The sequence below is a fragment of the Ptychodera flava genome, unplaced genomic scaffold (genome assembly GCF_041260155.1).
Source record: "Ptychodera flava strain L36383 unplaced genomic scaffold, AS_Pfla_20210202 Scaffold_41__1_contigs__length_1339820_pilon, whole genome shotgun sequence".
Taxonomy (NCBI): domain Eukaryota; kingdom Metazoa; phylum Hemichordata; class Enteropneusta; family Ptychoderidae; genus Ptychodera; species Ptychodera flava.
The window spans coordinates 1082240-1093972 of NW_027248363.1; the positions used below are offsets into that span (position 1 = coordinate 1082240).

At 35.9% G+C, this 11733-nt stretch overlaps 1 long non-coding RNA gene across 1 annotated transcript; it reads left to right on the forward strand.

Moving 5' to 3' along the window:
- Positions 1 to 5985: 5985 nt before the first annotated feature.
- Positions 5986 to 9549, forward strand: LOC139128038 (uncharacterized). Its single transcript, XR_011551169.1, has 3 exons — positions 5986 to 6115; positions 8400 to 8571; positions 9453 to 9549. It is a non-coding gene; the product is annotated as an uncharacterized lncRNA (long non-coding RNA).
- Positions 9550 to 11733: the final 2184 nt, after the last annotated feature.

Consider the following 11733-nt stretch of genomic DNA (forward strand, 5'->3'; position numbering starts at 1 on the left):
TTCTTTCCTAGACACCTGCTGAAGATGCGTCTTCTTCTTCTTGCCCTCTTCGTCGCCGCAGCAACGGCTGTTGAGCTGGTACCCATTCTGACGGTCCCGGAGCCTGTAGATAATAGCTACTTGGTCAAAGTCAAGGTTAGGGTGATTTTTACATTAACAGATAGGGTATCGATCCCCGGGACTGGTTATATCGCATTACACATCGTTACATTTTAATTGGCAAGAATCGATCGAGGATAAGAATTTTCTCGACTCATTGTGTATGGTGGATAATGGGTGACATGATTGGTGAACTATGAACCATGGCAGGGCTCGAAATAAACTTTTTCCCTGGTTGTCCACTTGGGCTACCATTTTCTGAAGTTGATAGCCTGGTGACAATGGCTGGTAGCCCATGCAAATTTTCGTTCAGGGATACCTTTTTACGTTTCAAGACACTAGGAAAAGGCTATTCTCTAGATTATGCCTATAAAGTGAATTTTCTAGTCATTTGATGTGAATATTGCACACCTTTAATACCCAAGCGCAAAGAGGTATAATAGACGATAGTGATACTCAAAAGTTTGGTTGTATGCAAATTTGATAGTCGTCATGACAACAACGCGACCTTCTCAGCACTGAGACATACTGTAGCAGGGCTAAAAATAGACCATGGGCTTTCTGTAGTGAGGAGGCATAATTTCCGTGTGATTGTGATACATTATGATCAAAATGCAACGAAAATGCGTTTTCATTGGCCATCATTTCCTGTGCCTGTCATTCAAGTACGTCCGTTCAGATATTGAAACTTTCGAAGTTCCACCGCAAAACCGGTCATCTTAGTAATTTGCATAACAAAGTCATAGTCTGGTCTTTCTGTGTCCAGCTGGGTTTAACTGCATTTTAATTTAATAGCTCGTCCCAAAGTGACAGACCGGGCATTGCATGCCAAGTACTGACTGAATTTCAGGTCTCAGGCTTTGGTAGTCCGTGTGGACTACCATTTCATGGAGTTTGGTAGCCTCACAGAAAAGTTGGTAGTCTATGGACGTGGGACTACCGCTAATTTCGAGCCCTGCATGGGGAAGAAACCCTAGCGGCGATTTTGAGTATGTAAACGGGTTTGAGTTACCTGAACTATTCTAATATATATGTCGTACCAAAGAAAAATTATTATACCGTTTGTACTGCTAAAGGAGTGCTACCTTACACTTTTAATGTGTCTCAATTTCCGACTTCCTGGTAAATGCAGTATCTCATAACCTGAGGATAACATTTAAGTATAGCACAAGTTTACATTCTAGTGCTGATGTAGTACTGAAAAGTGGTCCAACAGTTTTCGAATGCCTGAGCAAACCTGTAACTGCTGTAATGGAAGATAGCATTTAAGCCAGTAATGTTTAAATCGCAAAACCTATTGCAGGACTGGTTCATATAAACCTTCTGTAATATTAACCCATGTGCTTTCTTATGCATTTCCTCCGACAGGAAAATTTTGAAGTCAGTGATTTTCTTAGACGTTTGCCAGTATCAATCATGGTAAAGGAAACCTTCGAATCTGTTTTCCATGGCGTTGCTATTGAAGCCCCTGTCAGAGATATACAGCGAGTAGGTATTATTTCTCCTTATCTTCATCTTCTTTCTTCTAGAGCATTTATTAAGCTTGAACGCACCCGAGGACAGATATTCGGACTCTCTCAGAACCTTTTCAATCCCTATCTGATCTACCACTTGTGAGGGTTCGTTTTAAAGCTCTTGTTATAAAAAAAAAACTTTTCATCGGCTTAGGTTTCGAAAGTCGAAAATTTGTTTTTTCTCCGCAGAGTTAATACAGGGATGGCGGCCATTTGAATTCCAAATATCGGTAATCTTGTGTAATATGATTCTCTAGTACTAAAATTTGCACGGTGTCACCCGATTGATATTTTTGATTTTGAAAAAGAATGGTTGAAATATTCTTCAAGAAAAGTTTGAGCAAAAGCTTCCGTCTTTCACGTTGAGGCGCACACTACCTCAAGTATTATTGTAGTATTGTGTGCCATCGTTATCACAGGCTACAACATTAAAAAACTCTAGATAAGAAAATCATTGCTCATTTAGTTTCTGGTAATTTCTGTTCGCTCAGTTATTTTCTTCACATTTGTACATAGTATGTATGCTAGCAGTGACGCGGAGAGCCTTTGAAAGTGATTAATTAGTAACGGCGCTCCCGTGACTAAGTGATGTGAACATGATTGGAACTAAATTAGGATTATTGGATTGGCACAATTTCTCAAGAATTTTAGAAATTCGTTGAATTTTACGCCATATTTGCTTACCATCTTTAAAATTGTATTCAAAATTTACGATGCTGTTGAAATGTAATGAGTAAGGATCGGTTCATTATAGTATCTTAAGCAATATTGTTCAAAACATATGAACAATATTCATATTTGAATGGAAATTTGTGAGCTTTCTGTAGTTTCTTCACTACTGAAATACTACGACTAATCTCAGTTTGTCACTTTGCCTTGACCGAAATGAAGTTTTTCCGATTGATTTACAGTTAAGTCAGTCAGGGTCATTTAAAATGTGCCCCGACTCAATTTAGTATTTATGTAGTCCTAAATTCATGAAAAAGTCAGGGACGTTTCTGATGTGCCTGACTCAAAAGTCCTCAATTAGAGAAATTGTATTTGTCTCGTTCCTTCATACATTTACAAAAATAAACTTTTTTTTCACAAAAATGAATACGATAAAAGAGGTATGTAATAATCGTTGTTGCTTGTTGATTTGTTTGATGAGAACAGTATTTCAAATTTTACACTTTTCTATCAGTTTGTAAAATTTCAGCTGTAAAAGTTTCGATTTCGTTACATTTTCCTAATAATTACTCTCATCCAATTTTCCCTATTTAGTTCGAATCGTGTTTGTGATAACTTTCTCTTGTTAAAATAATACGATTAGTTGGAGAGCTTACTAACTGTTACTTCGTCAAAACATCTCTGCAAACGTCCATAACAATATAAATCGATCAAGAACCATTACTATTAATAGACCAAGAAACAACAAAGTCATTGTATATAAGCAATGATGAAAACAAAGTATGGTCCCTCTGACAGAATACGTTCAGACGAAATCTCTGTCTGTATATTCGAAATTTGAGAAGGGAAAATTAAGAACGTGCTTGACTTTGCCTTGTTAGCGGACAAAATTGATTCACCAAATCCCAATTGAAGATAAAAATTAAATGCATCAATTTGGTCACTCAGACGGAAAATATTTTCAAGAAACAGTCTGCATCTACCTGTCTGTCTCCGATATATATCCCGTTTATGCCAATCTCTCGTTTTTCTTCCCAGTTAAGAAACCTTGGAATGATTGAATATATTGAGGAGGACTCCATTGCTAGAGCTTTCTGTGAATGGGGTTGTGGATCGCTCTAACCAGCCATACCTCCCTCTTGACGGCAATTGCAATTATTATCGTAAGCATGATAAACTTAAGTAATAACCCTTCCAGCAGGTGGTATACGCAAAATTTGGATTCAACACTCACCATATAGCACAAGCCACTCGGAAAATGCTATGTGAGAAGTTTTAACCCTGATTGGAATGTATACCAGCCTGCGGAGGGGATGGTATTGACACTGTTGTATCAAAATTTTCTATATAGCGTTTAAAGTTGTTTCTCCCGTACTTTCGGCACGAAAATCAGCAGAAGGTAGAATCAACGGACCCGTTTAAGCATTTAGAAATAAAATTCCCCCAACCGGCATAGATAACGAGGCATTGGTGTGATTGACATAGTGATATAATATACGTTTAATTTTCTCATCGTTAACGTCTCTGCACATCTGATTGTTCAAATAAAGTTGGGGACTTTTACTAGCTTGCGGTTACCGAGTAAATTGATAAAATTAACCCTTTGTAGCGCCAAAGTCAATTTTTGTCTCCTTTAGAAAATATACTTAAGTCAATTTTTCACAGATTTTTGTCAAAATTTGATAACAAACTGTAGCAAATAAAATGTGATGTCAATCTGGTCCAAAATTATCAAAAAAATTACAGAAAAATCATAAAAATTCGTAAAAATGTTGCACTAAAATTTTAGTGGGAACAAGTACAGCAATCGAAGGGTTAAGTGTATTGATATATACCATAAGATGCAAAGATTTTTGATAAGTAAAACTAACTCAAAAAATATGGGCAAAACTAACTCACACTTTTCCAAAATCTGTCTAATCGCTTGTGAAGGTTCGTTTTGAAGCTCCTGAAGAGAGAATAAAGTTTGCACTGCCCTGGATTTTTGAATATCGAATATATAATTATTTCCCATATTATCAACACAGGTGATGGCGGTCATTTTCTATTTTGAATTTCAAATAACGGTAAACGTTAGATACTTTGTTTCTCCAAAACCAAACTTCGTAACGTTAACCACCTTTTCATTCTATATTTAGTAAAAAAACGTTTAAAAATTCACTGAGGAAAATTTGAGCAAGGGTTTTAGCCTTTACTTTCTAGGCGTACGCTACCTTTACAATAAAAATGCTAGTGGAAATCATCATAATGTATAATCACAATAATGTAACACTGTTATCATGTAATGCTGCGTGCCGTACAGGCAAAAAATTATATCAGGTGTTTCATTCATTGTGATATACTCATTTGACATGAAACTACCAAAGACGTCTCTAATGTCACCTGGTCTAATCAAAGTACCTGAGAACATCAATATCAATACACCACAAAAGTTATATGATCGATAAAGAAAATAAGTGGTCACTTTTTTATTTTTTCGACACTCAGATGACGGTACTGGAGCCAATGTTTACATCGCTGACACTGGTATCCGCTACACTCATGTAGAATTCGGAGGCCGGGCTCAGTTCTTTTGGGATTACGAAAGTGGTCGTGATGTAAGCATTGCATCATTTCAAACACGATAATAACTAACTCATTATTCTCTGCATTTTGTGGTAAAATCAATAGTAAACCAGCTATTGTAAGTGCTTGAATATAAATGGAGTCACATAATTTCTTGATCCCTGGCTAGACAGCTATACATAAATGTATGTCACGCCTCTACACTTAGTATTATACTTTAATAAGGCAAATGTCTTTAAATTAGATTAATGCTTTATTTAAAATAACGATCAAATAAGCACCAATAGAGCGAGAACAGTTTATTAGAAAAGAATATTGCGATTATATACGCTACCTAGTCTCGATATATGCCAAGAAACAGTAATAACTTTCTGTGACGCATCAAGATATATATATATATATATATATATATATATATATATATATATATATATATATATATATATATATATATATATATATATATATATATATATTATATATCACTAACTCTAGGACAAAGTATGTGTGTTTTCAACATCAACATGTGAATGTCACCGAAATATTCTTTCATATCGCAGGGTGGAGATTGCAATGGTCACGGAACTCATTGTGCAGGTACAGCGGCCGGTATCAATGTCGGCATTGCCCATGGTGCAACTGTCCACTCAGTGCGTGTCCTCAACTGCTTAGGCATTGGACAGATCTCACAGATCGTCGCTGGTATGTCCAAATACGATTTTAAAAGAAGAGTTGTGTTGAGTACATTGCAAAAAGAACTAGAACCTGGTGCCGTTAATCCAAGGGGTATTCATACGGATCATATCATTAAATTGGTATCCAGTTCTGCGTTTATAACGACTTTGAAGCACAACTTCCTGAGTTGTGAACCGTTGCAACTTGCTTGGTCTTGCGCAAGTTGCAGTGATTACCAATAACACATATTTTTGACTATTTTAGTCCTTATTTTTATCACATTCATTGGTTCACTAAAGTTGTCCTCATTTACGATCCCATATGTACGATCCCATGTTATGCTTCGAGATGTAATTATTATTACTATTACTAAGTATTTGGTACACCATGACTTTTGTTCTAATTTTAGGTTTGAATGCTATAGCTGCCAGTGGTGCAAGACCTGCTGTCTGTTCCCATCTATCGGCAGTGGTATTAGTCTTGCCTTTGACAATGCTGTTCGTGACCTAATTGCTGCTGGCGTTCCAACCGCTGTCGCTGCTGGCAACGAAAACGCCCTAGCTTGTTCCACTTCTCCTGCACGGGTAGCTGAGGTAAGTGAGACGACATTCTCCATATCTCCATATGTCACTTAGGTATATATATATATTATATATATATATATATATATATATTATATATATATATATATATATATATATATATCACTTTTCATACACCACTGTATTTCATATAAAAAATTCGTATGGTAGGTCATTTCAAAGTTACCCTTCTCTGGCTTTGCATCATTCATAAGATTGATCCTCATTACCAATAACTGATTCCTAAGTTCGTGACTGGTGTGCGAGGCCCTGTAGAATCCCGCGGGATCCTTAGGCTGAAAGGTTAGGTGATGAGTTTAGCCGTTTACTCACCATCCACGCACAACAGAATGAAAAAGCCTCATCTAAGAGTCAGGACCGCCCACATTTTACCGACTGATCCATTAGCTCAGTTGGTAGAGCATCCGTAATGTCTACGGGGGGTGTGGGTCGAGTCCCGCATTGATCACTTTTCATTCACCACTGTATGAGATATATATATATATATATATATATATATATATATATATATATATATATATATATATATATATCAACCATTTACTTTCAAAATTGAGAATAAAAATCAGGGGTCACTGTGCAAATTTTAGTACTAGATAAACAAATAGCTCAAAAATTTACCAACATTTTGGAATTCAAAATGGCCACCATCCCTGTTTTGACTCTATGGAGAAATAATAAAAATAAAATTTCGGAAAACTAAGCCGGTGAATTTTTTTCCTCTCCAAGAGCTTCAAAACGAGCCCCCACCAGTAGTAGATCAGAAGAAAATTGTAAACGTTTGAGAATCCGAATATCTCTCCCCGAGGCGCGATCTACCTTAATATGTTAACTATTTCAGATCAGATTGTAAACTTAAAGCAGGCCCAGTTTTCAATTTGTATTGAAATAGCCCATCAAGAGACATGAGTGTATTTCTCTGACTCTTCGTCAACAAGTCTGCAATTTCATTTCTTTGCAAGCTTGGATGAACTGATATGAAACTACAAAAACTTACGATATACCAATATGCTATAACAATAAATATAGAAAATCCTACAATTCGGCAAAGCAAAGTGCGAGATAAAGCATTAACTGCCAAAGAATTGTAAAAATTAATAATTATTTAGCAAAACGCTTTGATATGGTTTTTCAAATATATTGCAGTCATCACTGACACAAAGCTTGAACACTTTATCAGTAAATGCGCACACAAGCAACTAGCCAATGTGATATTGAAGCTTGAATATGCTTGAAATTAATGGATATAAGCAATTAGCTGATTTTAAAGTTCAGCATGTCATTGGGTTATTAACAAACAGAATTAATTTCATTAATTTTGCTTATTTCCTTCCGGGTGAATGTTACTATTCCTAAAAGTTCTTCAGAACATGCAAGATGAAAGTAAGATGACTTTAAAACTGTGTAAAAGTTTCTTACTTGTGTGACGTCATTCTGCCATCAATAAAACGAATAACTCTGCACGCTGGTGAATCTGTGTAGTCAAAAACCGAACCATTACAGATGGAAATAATAAAGTCCTTTCCATTTTTACGTCATTATATCATGATCACTTTAAATAATAGCTAATTGTATCAATTTGGTTAAATACTTCCACCTGTCTGTACATTAGTTCCGAAAGGTCGTTATATATTAAAATGAGCTGTGTCATCATTACGAAGCAGTAAAATGACACAGAAATCTGTTGTATCTTTTATTAACAATATCTGTAGCAAGATTGATAGATTTGATACATTATTCTGGGAATGTCTGGGTTTTTGACCAAACGACTATCGAATTAGCATCAATGCCAGAAACCATATCTACACAAAAGAGACATTTAAGAATTTAAGAATGAAATCTACATGCTAAACTTGTTTTCGATCATATCAGTGTTCCGAAAGGTCGTTATATATTAAATGAGCTGTGTCATCATTACGAAGCAGTAAAATGACACAGAAATCTGTTGTATCTTTTATTAACAATATCTGTAGCAAGATTGATAGATTTGATACATTATTCTGGGAATGTCTGGGTTTTTGACCAAACGACTATCGAATTAGCATCAATGCCAGAAACCATATCTATACAAAAGAGACATTTAAGAATTTAAGAATGAAATCTACATGCTAAACTTGTTTTCGATCATATCAGTGTTTCGCCCCTAACGACAGACACAGACCGCAGACATACAGTCAGACAGATAGTCAACAGGCATTCAGTTAGACAGTGGTATACTAACCGCTTATGTGTGTGAAGTCATAAGCTAAACGTGTCTGAATCTTCTTTGAAATAGGCCGAAACAGTTGGCTCGACAACAGACTCTGACGTCAGATCAGTTTTCTCCAACCATGGTTCATGCCTCGATATCTTCGCCCCTGGAACATCAATAAGAAGCTCTGGTCACAACTCCGACACCGATTACTTAACCATGAGTGGTACCTCTATGTCCTGTCCACATGTTGCAGGTCATTAATTGGATTAAGAAATATATAAGGCAATAGGACTACAGTCATTTGAAATGAGCTTTTGACACCGTGTGGGTCACTTACTTGAAAGAGCAACGATGGAGATTGAAACAATATTATGTTGTTAATATTTCTAAAACAGTACAGTAAAATTACCATTCCGGATGGATTGACAAAGTTGTTGATCAAACATTTTCACTTGCTTCCTCGTACTTTCCAGCTACGTTTCAAATGTTACCCTTGCTTCTTCACTAATTAATGTAACTGGGTTACCTTTGAACTTGCTGTGAATTGACATTACCCATACCCGTCCTAACTTGCCCAATATAACTTAGTGGAATGTGAAGATAAAGGCTTCTCTAAGAGCAATTTCCACTCGGTTTTTGTTCAACCTTCCCCCAAGCACACTTTTAACCAGTCTCTTTCAAAGTCATGAATAAGAATTGTGGGTCACCATGCAAATATTTGTGGTGGAGAAATACATTACATAATATTAAGATATTACAAATTTCAAAATGGCCGCCATCCCTGTCTTGTCGCTATGGGCAAAAAATAAAGTTACCGATGTTTCACAAGACTAAGCCGGTGAAAGTAGCTTTATTCCATAAGCTTCAAAATGAGCCCAAACAAGTGGGAGGCCAATCGAATACTGTAAAGACTTGACAGTCAGAATATCTTTCTTCATTTGCGCATGCGCATTCTACTGTTGCAGTACAACTTCCGTTACAGTATGTATGGTGAGCATTAGTCTACTGCATCAATCGCAGGAAAACCTTGACGTCATAGATTTCCAACATACTGCGTTACACTTGTTACATTAGAACAATGTGCACTCACTGACAAAATACTACTATTAGCCAACGCTTTATTATTTTCTGTAGGTGTTATGACCCTCCACATGGCTTCCGGTCACTGCAGCACTGGACCTAATTGTAAGGCAAGGCTTGCAGACGAAGCAACAAAAGGTGTAGTCAGCAATCCAGGAGTTGGCTCTCCCAACAATCTACTCTATAGTGCATAATTAACGTAGGTTTTTCTTTTATTCTTCGGTATAAAGTGCATATTAAAAATAGACTTATCCCCATGTATCATATATATATATATATATATATATATATATAATATATATATATATATATATATATATATATATATATATATATATATATATATATATATATATATTATATACTTACTCATCATTGTCCATGGTGTAGTTGCTCTTCAGACACTAAAATCAATTTTCCCTTGTTGTAGGGAAGGAGTATCTGAACGAAAGTATGCTTGTTATTTTCCTTGTTTTGCAATCCGTATATTCATAATCAAATTTAGTAGACAATAAAACTAATGAAATGGAATTATTGTTTCCGATCCTTTAAAAGATTCACTCCCTGGCATAGAGTCTTAGCCAATTTATAATAAATACCGTGATAATTTAACTGCCACATTCAGTAATGCGTCTTGCAGAGTACTGCAATCAAATTATTTTTTCTAGTGATTTTCCATTGAAATTACGCATGATGACACCACTAATTCGTTTTTTAACAACCATTTCTTATATCAACTTTCCTGTATATATTTTGAGAAAATTAGAACATTTCTTACATTTTACGTGCAAGTAAATTGAATTGCTTTACTTTGACATCTCATGCAGTTGTCTATTTTTTTCTCTGCTGGTTTCAGTGCAAAAAAAATACCAAGTCATACATTTATCCAGCTAGCCCTACCTATTTTTTTGGTAAATGGTCGTACCAGGGACGCAGTTGTAATTTTGTGTGCTTTATATTTTTTCCTGTCGATACGAAGTGTTTTTTATGGCATAGTCTATATACGTGCAGAGTGGTGTTTTATTGTTGGGGCTCGAATTGTAATCCGTACTAGAATTCAAACATCAGAACATCATTGAAACTGTGAACATACAAGTTTGGTTGACAAGCTTTAAAATGAATTAAATATGCTTTGAGGGGAAAAAAACACAACAAGAAACTGTCATTGACAGAGAGAAACATCATCAAAAGTATCATTTACTAGTTCTTTTAAGAAGACAAATTTAAATTTATACTTCAATTTTCAAATCATTATAACTGTGAAGCTGTAATCGACTCTATCACGTCATTTGGTTCTTTAATTTGATCTTGCAGGTGTTGAAGGATTGAATGGAAGCTTAACCAATTCATGGATCAGTCAGTGGTAAACGCTATTCGGAACACACTTGACTAAATTTGTGACATTTTATTCTCTTGTGCTAATCACCTAGAAATAAATCATAATGTGAGCTTACATCCTTGCCTGCGTACGTGACATTGATTTTATTGGCTTATTGGCCAGTGTTACTCTGTGGTGTCAGTTTCTCTGCTTTCTGACTTGGTAGATATGGACGGATGACGTAACGTCTCAATTATTTCAGGCTGTTTTGATTTAAAATATATATGAAAAGATATCAGAACCCGAGACACTTGTCTAAAGTAACTGTTGTTCTCAGAGCAATGCGGACGTCACACTGAATGAATACTATATGCCACATAAACAAAACTTGCCCTATTACACAGCGACGCTGCCCAACCATGCAACCAAAGTCGAAATATCTCGCTTTTTCAAATTTAAATTATTAATGGGTCATATTTATCATATCGACGGGACAGCGGCCGTCTTCAATATTATAAGCAAAACCAAAATTACAAAAATGGGATTAGGTCTTTAAACTACCTGTATGATGATTTTTTTTCGTTTAAAGGGGCTGAACGAAGCAGTTAAAATTGTAGCCGGAGTAAATATAGACATCTTGACTCACCGGTGAGAATTTGACACCATATTATTGGTGTTTGATTAAGGGGGAATTAGAGATCTCCTTTCAGTAATAAAGCCCGGGTTAAATTAAAATTTTCGTTTCGCGACCTACCAAATACTCAAATTAATGAAAGAACACAGTATAACAATGAATTATCTGTTGCAATCCTTTATCTGACATGTTGGTTGCAATCTAGTGATGTATCACAGTCTAGCCAAAATACTAGTACTGTTGCCAAGAAATGTGACCCTTGCCTGAAAGATAATAAGCAAGTATTGGGGGACGACTGCATTAACTTGCATGGTACCTGAAACCCGAGTCCTTGCCTGGGCAACTCGGGTGACAAACAGAAGACTTTTAATCCCCAAGGTGTG